The sequence below is a fragment of the Sus scrofa genome, chromosome 7 (assembly GCF_054392235.1).
Source record: "Sus scrofa isolate SSC_HxYL_T2T_F1_AM1 chromosome 7, Sscrofa_HxYL_maternal_Yorkshire_Landrace_v2.0, whole genome shotgun sequence".
Taxonomy (NCBI): domain Eukaryota; kingdom Metazoa; phylum Chordata; class Mammalia; order Artiodactyla; family Suidae; genus Sus; species Sus scrofa.
In genome coordinates this window covers 14,175,697-14,191,879 of record NC_139389.1, presented here as the reverse complement: position 1 = coordinate 14,191,879, position 16,183 = coordinate 14,175,697, and the positions used below count along the sequence as shown (strand labels likewise).

Below are 16,183 nucleotides of genomic sequence, written 5' to 3'. Positions count from 1 at the left end.
GATAGGAACTGGAGTGACTGGGTCAAGCCTGCTTTATGTCTGTTCTTTTCAAGTTCATCAGCCAACAAATTTCCTGTATTGTTTAGGCCTGTTTGAATTGGGTTTTCCATCTCTTACAACACAGAAAACCTTATCTGATATGGCAGAGATTAATAGTATTCTCTTCAAAAGAAATAGCTTTCCTTAGAACACATGATAAAATAATATGAAACCAAGGGAGTTTAGTAAATGCAGCATTGAATACAGTCAAGAAGCTTGCCTTTTTTTTTTTTTTTTTTTTTTTTTGTCTTTTTAGGGCTCCACCTGCAGCATATGGAGGTTCCTAGGCTAGAGGTCCAATTGGAGCTGTAGCCACTGGCCGAGGCCAGAGCCACAGCAACACGGGATCCAAGCCATGTCTGCGACCTACACCGCAGCTCATGGCAACACTGGATCCTTAACCCATGAAGCAAGGCCAGGGATCTAACCCACATTCTCCTGGATACTAGTTGAGTTCTTAACCCACTGAGCCACAGTGGGAACTCCCTGGGGTCACTTTTATAAGGGCACTAACCCCATTCATGAAGGCTCCACCCTCATGACCTAATCACATTCCAAAGACCCCACCTTCTAATACCATCACCTTGGGCATTAGGTTTCCAATATATTAATTTCAACATATGAATTCAGACCATAGTGAAAGAGTTCTGCAGTTCCTTACTATATGCATTTAGTCACTAAAAACAAAACAAAACAAAATTTATTTAGTACTTACTCTGTGTTTGGCAGCAGGTATTATATACATAGAAAAATGCGAGACATCTCCCAGGCTAGGGTATGGCAAACTACAGCTCACAGCCAATGTGGCTCCTCTGGTTGTTTTTGTAAATAAAGTTTTATTGAAACACAGTTACACCTAAGTGTTTACATGCTATTCATGGCTGCTTTCATACTACAACACCAGAATTGAGAAGTTGCCACAGAGATCATATGGCCTGCAAATATTTACTATCTGGCACTTGACAGAAAAAGTTTGCCAAACTCTGCTTGAGGATATTCACCACAGATAAAAGCTTTCGTTACAATATACCTCCCATTTCTGAAGAGCTATAGTGAAGTGTACTCCACCAACTTCTGTGTAACACAGTCCCAAATATCAAATTACACTCCTCCCAAAAAAAAGCATGGGAGAGAAAGAAAAGAATGTTTTTAAACATACATTCAATTGGATGCTTAATTGGAAACTCAAACTCATTTTGAGTTTCCAGAATTCACTGGTACTACAAATGAGATGCAGACCCCTGTTGAGTCATCATTAGAATTCTCCTTGAGAGAGGGGCAAACCCATCCCAGCTGGTGTCAATGAAAAACCAAGTGCAGACAATGTGACTCATTAGCAAAGAAGAGAGGTTTGGTTTGGGTTTTGTAGGGGTTTGTTGTTTTTTTTTTCTCATTTTTTTTTTCTCCTACATCCTTTCCCCTGGCATAGTTTACTTCTCAGAACAACAATCTGATTTCAAGAAACCAAAACACAGGACTAAAAAAGAAAAGTAAACCCAGTCAATTTCTAAGTATGGTTACAAAAAGCTAAAATCTAGAAATTAGGTCCCTGGTTTCATTTTTTTCTATATTGGTTTATGGTGACCCACAGGTAAGCTTCTAGCCTAAATATCCCCATTTTCATTTTCCACTGGAGGTTCTCCTAAGCTCTTTTCAGATGCTAAAGTAATTAACCCCATCGTCACTCACATGGCTGTTGAGTAGAACTAGCACAGACTATTGAACTCAGCGGATACCTGTGTGAATTTGTTTTGCCATTTATAACGTATACAATATAGAAGAGTGCATTTATCTTCTCTGAACACGATTGCCTCAACAGCATGCAGAATGCTAACTCCTAATTTTCTAGAATTGTTAAAGAATCAAATGTAGTCACACCTGAAAATATCTAACACAGTTGCAGGTACAGAGCTGTTTTCCAATAAATGTAGCTTTCTTTTCTCTTTCCTTCAATCTTCTGTGGCTAAAAAGATAAAAAGCATACCCTAATCTGAACAACAAAATCACACCTCCTACCATTTTGAGGTTTTCTTCTGTTAAAGGAAAAATAAAAGATAAAGGTGAGAGACATCACAGTGGGATGGACGAGGAGTCTGAGGTTAGTAGATGCAAACTATTATATTTAGAATTGATAAGCAATGAGATCCTACTATATAGCACAGGGAACTATATCCAGTCTCTTGGGATAGACCATGATGGAAGATAATATAAGAAAGGGAATGTGTGTGCGTGTAATATATTCATAGATATATGAATGGGTCACTTTGTGGTATAGCAAAAATTGGCGCAACATTGTAAATAAACTATACTTTAATTTTAAAAAATAAAGTTGAGAGATATCAAGAGTTTTAGTCAGGTTCTGGGATTTTCTCTTCCCAATTCCACCATTACCTCCAATCCCAAGATTAAAGAGGAGAACAGGTTTCTATTTCTAAATGAACAGAATAGTGCAGGCATGAATCCATAGTAACCACTAATGGAAACTTGGCCACCCTCTCTGAGGCTTTTGGACACATTTGGATCTAATTGGCAGTCTGCTTTAGAGCAGCCAAAAAATACAGTGTCATACACATCACAGATCAAAGCAGAGGCAAACTTGCTAGTGGCCATGGAGCTTTGATTGCCAAAATTAGGCAGGCAGGTCTGTGGGTCTTATTTAGGGATAGGTAAATGCTCACTAGCTTATTTAGAGCAAACCTCTAGAAGACCCTGATTTAGCTAGTTCAGGACCCAAAACGAAGGTACAAGCAAAAGCATTCAGAGTAGCTTGCCACTTGGGTGGTCAGGAGAGACCAGCTTATGTTCATCCTGCCACCATGTACTTTGGAAATTAATTAGTATCCTCTTTTGGGCTTCCATGTAATGAATGACTTAGGCTTTTCAATGAGAAATATGCCTCAGCCCCAAGCTCAGAAATGTCAACTATACCTGAAAACCCTCTTTTCTCTTGTAGGAGAAAACAAAATTTTTCCTTTTCCAAAAAACCAACAAAAAGAATACGTCTTTCTAATTCCACCATTATGCAGAAATCCCTAACCATCAGATTTAAATGATAAATGTTACCACTGAATACTGTTAATCTTTTTAGTGTCATGGCCTCCTAAAAATTATGGAAAACCTCTTTTCAGAGGGTTTCAAATACACATGAAACCCAATTTTACATACAATTTCTGTACAGATAGACTTCCTGAGGATCTCCCAAGGACCACCAAGGGCTTATACTTCTTAGAGAAAAGATTACCATATGACATCTATTAACCAGAAAAACAAAATCATTTTCCGAATGATGATTTACCACTATAAGTCTGTCATTATTTCTAATTTATGACAGTCACTACTAATTGTCCATTCCCACAAAGACCTCGAGCTTACCAGTCCGAAATTATTGCTTCATCTAATATCCACTGTCAGAACCCCTTGGAATATCTGATTATTTAATTCCCTCATCTAAATAGGAACAGACAACCAAGAAGCATCAATTATCTGAGAGAAGCCTAGAGCACCAAAGAAGTAAACTGTGGTGAATGTTTTTCAAGTAAAATTCTAACTAGTATCCTTAGAAAGATTAGAATAGATATTACACCATAACGATGGAATAGGAGATGTGTAAATAAAAAATAACTCCTGGGGATTAAAAAGGTGATTGCTACGATACACAGAATAGTCGAAAGGTAACAATAAAAGAAAATATAAAGAAGGAAAAAAAGATGGAAAACATGAGAGAAAAAGTGACCATGTAGGATCAACAAAAAGGATATATATGCCTGGAGTTCCCCTCTTGGTGCAGTGGAAACGAATCTGACTAGGAACCATGAAGTTGCAGTTTCGATCCTGGTCTCGCTCAGTGGGTTAAGGATCTGGCATTGCTGATGAGCTGTGGTGTAGGTCACAGACGTGGCGTGGATCCTGCATTGCTGTGTCTGTGGCATAGGTTGGCAGCTACACCTCCGATTTGACCCCTCGCCTGGGAACCTCCATATGCCATGGGTGCAGGTGCAGCCCTAAAAAAAGAAAAAAAAAAAAGAAAAGGGCTCATAACTATAAATATTACTGTGAAAGTTAAGAACAGATAAAAACAAATCCACTACAAACCAGATTCTGGGAGATATGGAATTAATGTCTTTAGAATTCTGAGGGAAAAATATTTACAATCTAAAATTCAGTACTCAGCCAAACTCTATTAAATGCAAGGGAAGACTAAAAAAAAAAAAAATTCATACAAGAAAGGACTGAAAAAGTTGGCCTTCCACACATTTTACTCCAGCAGTATAAGAGGATAAACCAAGAAAAGCAGGGCGTGGGATCCAGGAAATAGTTGATGAGAACCAGGAGTAAAAAGAGATGTTTCAGTGTGACAACTATGGAGCTGGACTAAAAGCACAAGTAGAGGCAGGAAAAAAGGAGGCTCTGGGAAGAAAGTCAATGCAAGAAGAGTGAGCATCATAAAATAGATAGGATTTGAGAAGAGGAAGTACCTGAATATGTGAGAAAATTCACAAGTACAGTAAAAAATATACATAAAATATACTGGGGAAAGTTATATTACAAAGTTACTACCAATATAAAGGAAATGAAACAATTAGAACAGCACCTTGATGGATTCTGAAACAAAGAATAGAATAAGTTTCAAATAAAATATAAAGTGATAAAGAATCTTAAAAAAAATCTTAAAGTAATAATGATCTAATGATAGATACTAGTTTCTTTTATCAATTAGAGAAAGAAAAGGCATCAGAAATGCCAAGATAAACAAAAACTATGCAAAAAAGGTGTGGAAAATGTAGCATTTTTAACAACTGGTGAAGTATAAGAAAGAACAATCCACTTGAGCATTTTCCTTTAAGTGGTTCTCTTATTAAGGAAATATACCACACAACTTAACTTTATAATGAAAATAAATATTTACAAAAATGAAAATATTTACTAGGCTTCAAATATTAGAATCAATCTCTTTAAAATGTAAGCGTAAAGGACAAAAATCAAACTTAAATATTACCTGTCCTAAAAGGCATTGAAGATAATAATAACAGTAACAACAAATATTTAATGAAAATTTACTATGTACCAGATACAGAACTTAGAAACAGCCTCTATTCCCATTTTACACATGGGGAAAGTAAGGCATAGTGAAATTACATAACTTGCCCAAGGTCATATAGAAGTAATGAGTGGGTCAAACCTAAAGATGGTTTAGCCTTAGAGGCAAAGTTCTTAACCACTATACTATACTTCCTCTTCTGTTTTTACTAAAAACGATGTTCAAAAAGTAGAGCTTTTAAAAGTACAGCTGATAGGTTTTACAAATTAAAACTGGGAGAGAGTGAGGAAAGAAAGTAAAAGGAAGAATAAAGATGTTAATAGTCTTTTTTTATAAAGTAGAGAGTCAAGACGCACTGTCTATAGTTGACAGAGAAATAGAGGTTTTAATTCTCAAGCTTGGAAAGGTAACCAAGAAAGGAATTAAAAATAATGATGTATCAATATTGGGAGAAGATAGGAAGGGTAGGAGGGAGTTTGTATAAGTGAGCTAAATTCTCATAACTAATAGCAAGAAATTAATTCATATTGTGGTTTTACTAAAATGAACTACCCAAAAAGAATTCACAGTACATACATTTTATTTAGACATGCAGAAGCACCACTAGATGAACACAAAACCAAATTCACTAAAAGATTACCTGGAGGTGGACTAAAGATGGAAAGAAGAGGTCAGAGGCAATTTTTCTGTACAATGTTATATTTTTAATTTTCAGATTAGCAATATATGCCAGGTTGTATTCAAATAAAAATTTTAATTGATTTAGAAGAAATAGATCAACTGAACAGACTGATCACTAAAAATGAAATTGAATATGTCATAAAAACAATCCCTACAAATAAAAACTCAGGACCAGATGGCTTCACAGGTGAATTCTACCAAACATACAAAGAGGAACTTATACCCATCCTCCTTAAACTTTTTCAAAAGGTTGAAGAAGAAGCAACACTCCCAAAAACATTCTATGATGCTACCAGCACCCTAATTCCAAAACTAGACAAAGATACCACCAAAAAAGAAAACTATAGACCAATATCTTTGATGAATATAGATGCAAAAATTCTCAAAAAATTTTAGCCAACAGAATCCAACAACATATCAAAAAGATCATCCATCACGACCAGGTGGGATTCACCCCAGGTTCACAAGGATGGTTCAACATACACAAATCAATCAACGTCATACACCACATTAACAAAAGAAAAATCAAAAACCACATGATCATCTCAATAGATGCATAAAAAACATTTGAGGGGAGAGAGGACAAGATGGAGGAGCAGTAGGGGGACACGCTTGCCCTCTCCCACAAACACAACAAAAAAAGCACATCTACAGAATAAATGACTCGCACAGAACAGCGACCAATTGCTGGCAGAGGAACCTAAACTCCAATAACGGCAAGAAGTTCGTGACATTTCTGGGCAGAACGGGAGAAAAGAGGAGAGTGAGAGAAGGTGAATCCGAGCAGGACGGGCACTCCCAAAAGGGAACTGCGGAGGAGAAAGGGACCCCGCACCCTGGAAAGTCACCTACCGGGGGAAAGATCAAACAAACCGGAGGAATCTCCAGATGCAAAGAGTGTAGCAGTAAGTTGGAGTATGGAAAAGCCGATCAAGAACCCAACGGACCATCTGAACTACGGGCACAGTCACCAAAAATTGAGACGCCTGGGTGGGGGCTGGGCACTGAATCCTCGGCTCCAGAGGTTAGTCCCCGGGCTGGGGGGGGGGCGGGGTGGAGCGGAAACTGCTTGGGAGGTCTAGAGACCATTTGACGGGCCGAGACTGCCTGGGAGACTAGAAAACAAAGCTGTCGCAGAGGAAGGGAACAATACTCTAGGGGCGGGGAAGTGGAAAGCCACATCAGAGGGAACCTGGGAGAAGAGCCTGGTCTGCACCCGTGCTGGGGAGGGGAGAGAAGAAGGGGTGGGTCCCCATAGAATACCCCCCACGCCACAGCAAGCTTACAGGCCCGCTAGCTAGCAGAAAGCTGTGCTTCCCAGTGCATTCCCTCCCCCCACCCCTGCCACCCCCTACGCTCTCACCGGACCTGGGGCTGCCTGCCATCCAGGAGGGCTGGCCTCAACAATTGCCTGAAGCCTACCACCACAGGGGCTGTCCCTGCACAGGCCTGCTTGCCCTTTGGAGGGGCTACACTTCCGCAGAGCAGCAACAAACACCACCAGCACCCAAGAAAAGGCCTGCTGCCCAGAAAAGCTAGAACAAGCTCAGCCAGGCCATGAATAGATCGGCCTAATTCTCGGACGGTTTTTCTGAGTCAGGCTGCCCTGGGGAGGAGCCTCTTGGATCTCCAACAGTTCTGCTACCCGCCCAAGCCCCCAGGGGGTGCCCGAATGGATCAGCTGCATAGGACTGCCAGCTCCAGGCAGGACCCCCTGCAGCCCAGAAAAGCTGCAACAAGCCTGGCCGAGTCGGGAAAAGATCTAAGATGGTTTTTCTGAGTTGGGCTGCCCCGGGGAGGAGCCTCTTGGATCTCCAATGGCCCTGCTACCCGCCAAAGCCCCCAGGGGGTGCCCAAGTGGATCAGCTGCATAGGACTGCCAGCTCCAGGCAGGACCCCCTGCAGCCCAGAAAAGCTGCAACAAGCCTGGCCAAGTTGGGAAAAGATCTCAGATGGTTTTTCTGAGTTGGGCTGCCCTGGGGAGGAGCCTCTAGGGTCTCCAACGGCCCTGCTACCCGCCCAAGCCCCCAGGGGGTGCCCCACTCCCGCGGAATAGCTGCTCAGCACCACCAGCCCCCTGGAAGAGCCCCTGCAGCCCAGAAAAGCTGCAACAAGCTCGGCCAGACTGTGAAAAGATCCGCCTACATTCTCAGGCTGTCCTTCTGAGTTGGGCTGCCCTAGGGAAGAGCCTCTTAGGTTCTCAGTGACCCAGATAGCTGCCCCAGCCCCCAGGGGGTGATGCCCCCCTGAAGAGCAGCTGCCCAACACCACCAACCCCCTGCAAGAACCCCACAGCCTAAAAACACCAGAGCAAGCTCTGCATGACCAAGTGAAATCTGCTACCATCGTGGTGTGGACCTCCCAGTCCTGTCTGCCCTCAGGAAGTCCTCCTTTGCTTCAAAGAAACACTGTTAGCCCCATTAACACTCCAGAAAAGCCACACTGCCTCAAAAAAGATTGACCAACAATGCCAGCCCTCAGGAAATATTCCACGGCAGTGACAAGGCAAACACTGCCCGATAACGGAGAGTACAACTCCCTCAGGAGAAAGAAAACAACAAGCAAGATGAAGAAGCTGAGAAACCACCCCCAGTCAAACCAACAGGAGAACTCACCTAAAACAGTCAGCAATGAAACAGATCTCTGCAGTCAGACAGACCTGGAGTTCAAAAGAGAAATCGTGAAAATACTGAAGGAATTAAGAGAAGATATGAACAGTAATGCAGATACCCTCAGAAAGGAGCTAGAAAATATAAGGAGGAGCCAAGAAAAACTAGAACATTCATTTGCAGAGATGCAAACTGAACTAGGGGCAGTAAAAACCAGAATGAATAATGCAGAAGAATGAATCAGTGATATGGAAGATAGAATAATGGAAATCACTCAATCCGGTCAACAGACAGAAAACCGAACCAAAAAACTGGAAAGCAATATAAGAGACCTATGGGATAATATAAAGCAGGCCAATCTATACATAATAGGAATTCCAGAAGGAGTAGAAAAAGAAAAGGGGATGGAAAATATATTTGAAGAAATTATCGATGGAAACTTCCCAAATCTAAAGGATACTGGGTTCAAGATACAAGAAGCACAGAGGGCCCCAAACAAACTGAACCCAAACAGACCCACACCAAGACACATCATAATAAAAATGGCAAAAGTTAGTAATAAAGAGAGGATCCTAAAGGCAGCAAGAGAAAAACAGAATGTTACCTACAAGGGAACCCCCATAAGAATATCAGCTGATTTCTCTACAGAAACACTACAGGCCAGGAGGGAATGGCAAGAGATATTTAAAGTGCTCAAAGGAAAAAATATGCAACCTAGAATACTCTATCCAGCAAGAATATCATTTAAAATAGAAGGGGAAATAAAAATTTTTCCCAACAAACAAAAACTTAAAGAATACAGCAACACAAAACCCAGGTTAAAGGAAATATTGAAAGGGCTTCTCTAAACCAAAAAGAAAGGAAGGAAAGGGAAGAAAAAAGAAAAGAAAAAAAAAAAAGAAGAAGAAGAGGAAGAACTAGGACTGAGGAAAACTCAATCAGAGAGCAGTCACTCATATAAGCCAGCATACAGATTTAATCATGAACATGCTTCAAACAAAATAAAATTAAAAAGAAAAAAATGAAAAAAGTCATCAAAACCATAAAATGTGGGCAAGGGATGTTAGGAAGTAAATAACCCTTTTTGTTTGTTTGTTTGTATGTTTCTCTTCTTAATTTTAATATACTAATGAAGTGTTTGAACTTACAGAACCATCAGGCTAAAACACACAATTATGGGAAGGAGTTAGCATACTTAAAAAACAGGGCAACCACAAGCCAAAACCAAATATTGCATTTGCAAAAAATGAAAAAAAAAATACACTCAAGCAGATAATAACAGGAGATCATCCAACCAAAAAAAAAAAAAAAAAAAAAAAAAAAAAAAAAAAAAAAGGAAGAATGGAGAACCATAGAATCAACTGGAACACGAGGTTCAAATGGCAATAAATAATCATCTATCAATTATCACCTTAAATGTCAATGGACTGAATGCCCCAATCAAAAGACACAGAGTGGCTGAGTGGATAAAAAGGCAAAAACCTTCAATATGCTGCCTACAAGAAACTCACCTTAGGACAAAAGATACATATAGATTGAAAGTGAAAGGGTGGGGAAAAATATTTCACGCCAATAGACATGACAGAAAAGCAGGAGTCACAACGCTCATATCAGACAAAATAGACTTTAAAACAAAAGACATAAAGAAAGACAAAGAAGGACACTACTTAATGATTAAGGGATCCATCCAAGGAGAGGATGTTACTATCGTCAACACATATGCCCCAAATACAGGAGCACCCAGATACACACAACAAATATTAACAGACATAAAGGGAGATATTGATGAGAATACAATCATAGTAGGAGACCTTAATACCCCCCTCACATCAATGGACAGATCCTCTAGACAGAAAACCAATAAAGCAACAGAGATCCTAAAGGAAACAATAGAAAAGTTAGACTTCATTGATATCTTCAGGACACTACATCCAAAAAAACAGAATACACATTCTTCTCAAATGCTCATGGGACATTCTCAAGAATTGACCACATATTGGGACACAAAGCTAACCTCAATAAATTTAGGAGCATAAAAATTATCTCAAGTATCTTCTCTGACCACAATGCCATGAAATTAGAAACCAACCATGGGAAAAGGAAAGAGAAAAAACCTACTCCATGGAGACTAAACAACATGCTACTAAAAAACCAATAGTCAATGAGGAAATCAAGAAGGAAATTAAAAACTACCTTGAAACAAATGATAATGAAGACACAACCTCTCAAAATCTATGGGATGCTGCGAAAGCAGTGCTCAGAGGGAAATTTATAGCAATACAGGCCTTTCTCAAAAAAGAAGAAAGATCCCAAATTGACAACTTAACCCTCCACCTAAACGAATTAGAAAAAGAAGAACAAAAAAGTCCTAAAGTCAGCAGAAGGAAGGAAATTATAAAGATCAAAGAAGAAATCAATAAAATAGAGACTCAAAAAACAATAGAGAAAATTAATAAAACCAAGAGCTGGGTCTTTGAAAAGGTGAACAAAATTGACAAACCCTGGCCAGACTCACTAAAAAGAGGAGAGAAAGAACCCAAATCACCAAAATTATAAATGAAAAAGGAGAAATCACAACAGATACAGAAGAAATACAAAAAACCATAAGAGAATACTATGAAAAACTGTATGGCAACAAGTTTGACAATCTGGAAGAAATGGACAATTTTCTAGAATCTTACAGCCTGCCAAAACTAAATCAAGTAGAAACAGACCAACTGAACAGACCGATCACTAGAAATGAAATTGAAGAGGTCATAAAATCACTCCCTACAAATAAAAGTCCAGGACCAGATGGCTTCACAGGTGAATTTTATCAAACATATAAAGAGGAATTGCTGCCCATCCTCCTTAAACTCTTTCAAAAGGTTGAAGAAGAAAGAATACTCCCAAAGACATTCTATGAGGCCACCATCACCCTCATTCCAAAACCAGACAGAGATACCACCAAAAAAGAAAACGATCACCCAATATCATTGATGAATATAGATGCAAAAATTCTCAACAAAATCTTAGCCAACCAAATCCAACAACATACCAAAAAAATTATATACCATGACCAGGTTGGGTTCATCCCAGGTTCACAAGGATGGTTCAACATACGCAAATCAATCAGCATCATACACCACATTAACAAAAAAAAAGTCAAAAATCATTGATCATCTCAATAGACGCAGAAAAAGCATTTGACAAAGTCCAACATCCATTCATGATCAAGACCCTCGCCAAAGTGGGTATAGAGGGAACATTCCTGAACATAATCAAAGCCATTTATGATAAACCCACAGCAAATATAATCCTCAATGGGGAAAAACTGAAAGCCTTCTCACTCAAATCTGGAACAAGACAGGGATGCCCACTCTCACCACTGCTCTTCAACATAGTTTTGGAAGTCCTAGCCACAGCAATTAGACAAACAAAAGAAATAAAAGGCATCCATATAGGAAGAGAAGAGATCAAACTGTCACTGTATGCAGATGACATGATACTATACATAGAAAACCCTAAGGACTCAACCCCAAAACTCCTTGAACTGATTAATAAATTCAGCAAAGTAGCAGGATAGAGATTAACATTCAGAAGTCAGTTGCATTTCTGTATACCAGCAATGAAACATTAGAAAAGGAATACAAAAATACGATACCTTTCAAAATTGCACCTCACAAAATCAAATACCTCGGAATACACCTGACCAAGGAGGTAAAGGACCTATATGCCGAGAACTATAAAACTTTAATCAAAGAAATCAAAGAAGATGTAAAGAAATGGAAAGATATCCCATGCTCCTGAGTTGGAAAAATTAATATTGTAAAAATGGCCGTACTACCCAAAGTGATCTACAGATTCAATGCAATCCCTACCAAATTACCCAGGACATTTTTCACAGAACTAGAACAAACAATCCAAACATTTATATGGAACCACAAAAGACCCAGAATCGCCAAAGCAATCCTGAGAAACAAAAACCAAGCAGGAGGCATCACTCTCCCAGACTTCAAGAAATACTAAAAAGCCACAGTCATCCAAACAGTGTGGTACTGGTATCAAAACAGACAGACAGACCAATGGAACAGAACAGAGAACCCGGAAATAAACCCTGACACCTATGGTCAATTAATCTTTGACAAGGGAGGCAGGAACATCAAATGGGAAAAAGAAAGTCTATTCAGCAAGCATTGCTGGGAAACCTGGACAGCTGCATGCAAAGCAATGAAACTAGAACACACCCTCACACCATGCACACAAATAAACTCAAAATGGCTGAAAGATTTAAATATACGACAGGACACCATCAAACTCCTAGAAGAAAACAGAGGCAAAACACTCTCGGACATCAACATCATGAATATTTTCTCAGGTCAGTCTCCCAAAGCAATAGAAATTAGAGCAAAAAGAAACCCATGGGACCTCATCAAACTGAAAAGCTTTTGCACAGCAAAGGAAACCCAAAAGAAAACAAAAAGACAACTTTCAGAATGGGAGAAAATAGTTTCAAATGATGCAACCGACAAGGGCTTAATCTCTAGAATATATAAGCAATTTATACAACTCAACAGCAAAAAAGCCAACCACCCAATGGAAAAATGGGCAAAAGACCTGAATAGACATTTCTCCAAAGAAGATATACAGATGGCCAGCAAACACATGAAAAAATGCTCAACATCGCTGATTATAAGAGAAATGCAAATCAAAACTACCATGAGATACCACCTCACACCAGTCAGAATGGCCATCATTAATAAATCCAAAAATAACAAGTGCTAGAGGGGCTGTGGAGAAAAGGGAACCCTCCTGCACTGTTGGTGGGAATGTAAGCTGGTATAGCCACTATGGAGAACAGTTTGGAGATACCTTAGAAATCTATACATAGAACTTCCATATGACCCCGCAATCCCACTCCTGGGCATCTATATGGACAAAACTCTACTTAAAAGAGACACATGCACCCGCATGCATGTTCATTGCAGCACTATTCACAATAGCCAGGACAGGGAAACAACCCAAATGTCCATCGACAGATGATTGGATTGGGAAGAGGTGGTATATATACACAATGGAATACTACTCAGCCATAAAAAAGGATGACATAATGCCATTTGCAGCAACATGGATGGAACTAGAGAATCTCATACTGAGTGAAATGAGCCAGAAAGACAAAGACAAATACCGTATGATATCACTTATAACTGGAATCTAATATCCAGCACAAATGAACATCTCCTCAGAAAAGAAAATCATGGACTTGGAGAAGAGACTTGTGGCTGCCTGATGGGAGGGGGAGGAAGTGGGAGGGATCGGGAGCTTGGGCTTATCAGACACAACTTAGAATAGATTTACAAGGAGATCCTGCTGAATAGCATTGAGAACTATGTCTAGATACTCATGTTGCAACAGAACAAAGGGTGGGGGAAAAAATGTAATTGTAATGTATACATGTAAGGATAAACTGACCCCCTTGCTGTACAGTGGGAAAATAAAAAAAATAAAAAATAAAAAAATTAAAAAGAATAAAATTAGGTTATGAAAAAAAAAAAAAGAAAAAACATTTGACAAGGTCTAACATCCTTTCATGATAAAATCTCTCACCGAAATGGGTATAGAGGAAACACAACTTAATGCAATAAAAGCCATTTATGACAAACCTACAGCAAATATAATACTCAATGGGGAAAAGCTGAAAGGCTTCCCACTAAAATCTGGAACAAGAAAAGGATGCCCACTCTCACCACTTTTATTCAAAACAACATTGGAAGCCCTAGTCAGAGCAATCAGACGAACAAAAGAATTGTAAAAGTCATCCAAATTGGAAGAGAAGAGGTAAAACTGTCACTATATGCAGATGACATGATACTATGTATAGAAAACCCTAAGGACTCAATCCAAAAACTACTTGAACTCATCAACAAATTCAGCAAAGTAGCAAGATATAAGATTAACATTCAGAAATCAGTCACATTTCTGTATACTAACAATGAAATATTAGAAAAGGAATACAAAAATATGATACCTTTTAAAATTGTATCCCAAAAAATCAAATACCTGGGAATAAACATGATTGAGCAGGTGGAAGATTATATGCTAAGAACTATAAAATGTTAAGGAAATTAAAGAATATGCAAAGAAATGGAAAGATATTCCATGCTCCTGAGTTGGAATAATTAATATTGTAAAAATGGCCGTACTACCCAAAGTGATCTACAGATTCAATGCAATCCCTACCAAATTACCCAGGACATTTTTCACAGAACTAGAACAAACAATCCAAACATTTACATGGAACCACAAAGAACCAGAATTGCCAAAGCAATCCTGAGGAACAAAAAACCAAGCAGGAGGTATAACTCTCCTAGACTTCAGGCAATATTACAAAGCTACAGTAATCAAGACAGTGTGGTACTGGTACCAAAACAGACATACAGACCAATGGAACAGAATAGAGAACCCAGAAATATCCCAGACACCTATGGTCAATTAATCTTTGACAAGGGAGGCAAGAACACAAAATAGGAAAAAGACAGACTTTTCAGCAAGTGGTGCTGGGAAACCTGGACAGCTACATGTAAATCAGTGAAATTGGAACACACCCTCACACCATGCACCAAAATAAACTCAAAATGGCTCAAAGACTTAAATATAAGAGAAGACACCATCAAACGCCTGGAAGTGAACATAGGCAAAACATTCTCTGACACCAACCTTACAAAGGTTTTCTCAGGTCAGTCTCCCAAAGCAATAGAAATAAAAGCAACAATAACCCAATGGGACCCAATCAAACTGATAAGCTTTTTGCACAGCAAAGGAAACCAAAAAGAAAACAAAGACAACTTACAGAATGGGAGAAAATAGTTTCAAATGATGCAGCTGACAAGGGCTTAATCTCTAAAATATACAAGCAACTTATACAACTCAACAGCAAAAAAGACAACAACCCAATGGAAAAATGGGCAGAAGACATGAATAGACATTTCTCCAAGGAAGATATACAGATGGCCAACAAACACATGAAAAAATGCTCGATATCACTGATTATTAGAGAAATGCAAATCAAAACTACTATGAGATACCACTTCACATCAGTCAGAATGGCCATCATTAGTAAGTCCACAAATAACAATTGCCAGAGGGGCTGTGGAGAAAAGGGAACCCTCCTGCACTGTTGGTGGGAATGTAATCTGGTACAAACACTATGGAAAACAGTACGGAAATACCTTAGAAAACTAGACATAGAACTACCATACAACCAGCAATCCCACTCTTGAGCATATATCCAGAAGAAAATTTCCTTGGAGTTCCCGTCATGGCTCGGTGGTTAACGAACCCAACTAGGATCCATGAGGATGCAAGTTTGATCCCTGGCCTCGCTCAGTGGGTTGAGGATCCAGCGTTGCTGTGAGCTGTGGTGTAGGTCTCAGATGCGGCTCAGATCTGGTGTTGCTGTGGTTGTTGTGTGGGCCGGCAGCTGTAGTTCTGATTCAACCCCTAGTCTGGGAACTTCCATATGCCACGGGAGTGGCCCTAAAAAGCAAAAAACAAAAACAAAAACTTTCCTTAAAAAAGATACATGCATCCACGTGTTCATTGCAGCACTACTCACAATAGCCAAGACATGGAAACAACCCAAATGTCCATCACAGATGATAGGATTAGTAAGGTGTGGTGTATATACACAATGGAATACTATTCAGCCATAAAAAAGAACAAAACAATGCCATTTGCAGCAACATGGGTGGAGCTAGAGACTCTCATATTAAGTAAATCAGAAAGAGAAAGACAAATACATTACGATATCACTTATATCTGGAATCTAATATATGGC

At 39.2% G+C, this 16,183-nt stretch overlaps 1 protein-coding gene across 3 annotated transcripts in view; it reads right to left on the bottom strand.

Annotated features, from left to right (window-relative positions):
• The window catches only part of LOC110261733 (uncharacterized), a 1,083,992-nt gene that overhangs the window by 1,054,883 nt on the left and 12,926 nt on the right, over positions 1–16,183 (bottom strand). The window contains exon 1 of one of the 3 annotated variants that reach the window (XM_084967491.1): positions 6,611–6,790. The exons of the other annotated variants lie outside the window; for them this stretch is intronic. The gene's annotated coding sequence lies outside the window, so the exon portion shown is untranslated. Of the gene's footprint in view, positions 1–6,610; positions 6,791–16,183 lie in introns of those variants that run through there. 3 annotated transcript variants of the gene reach the window in all.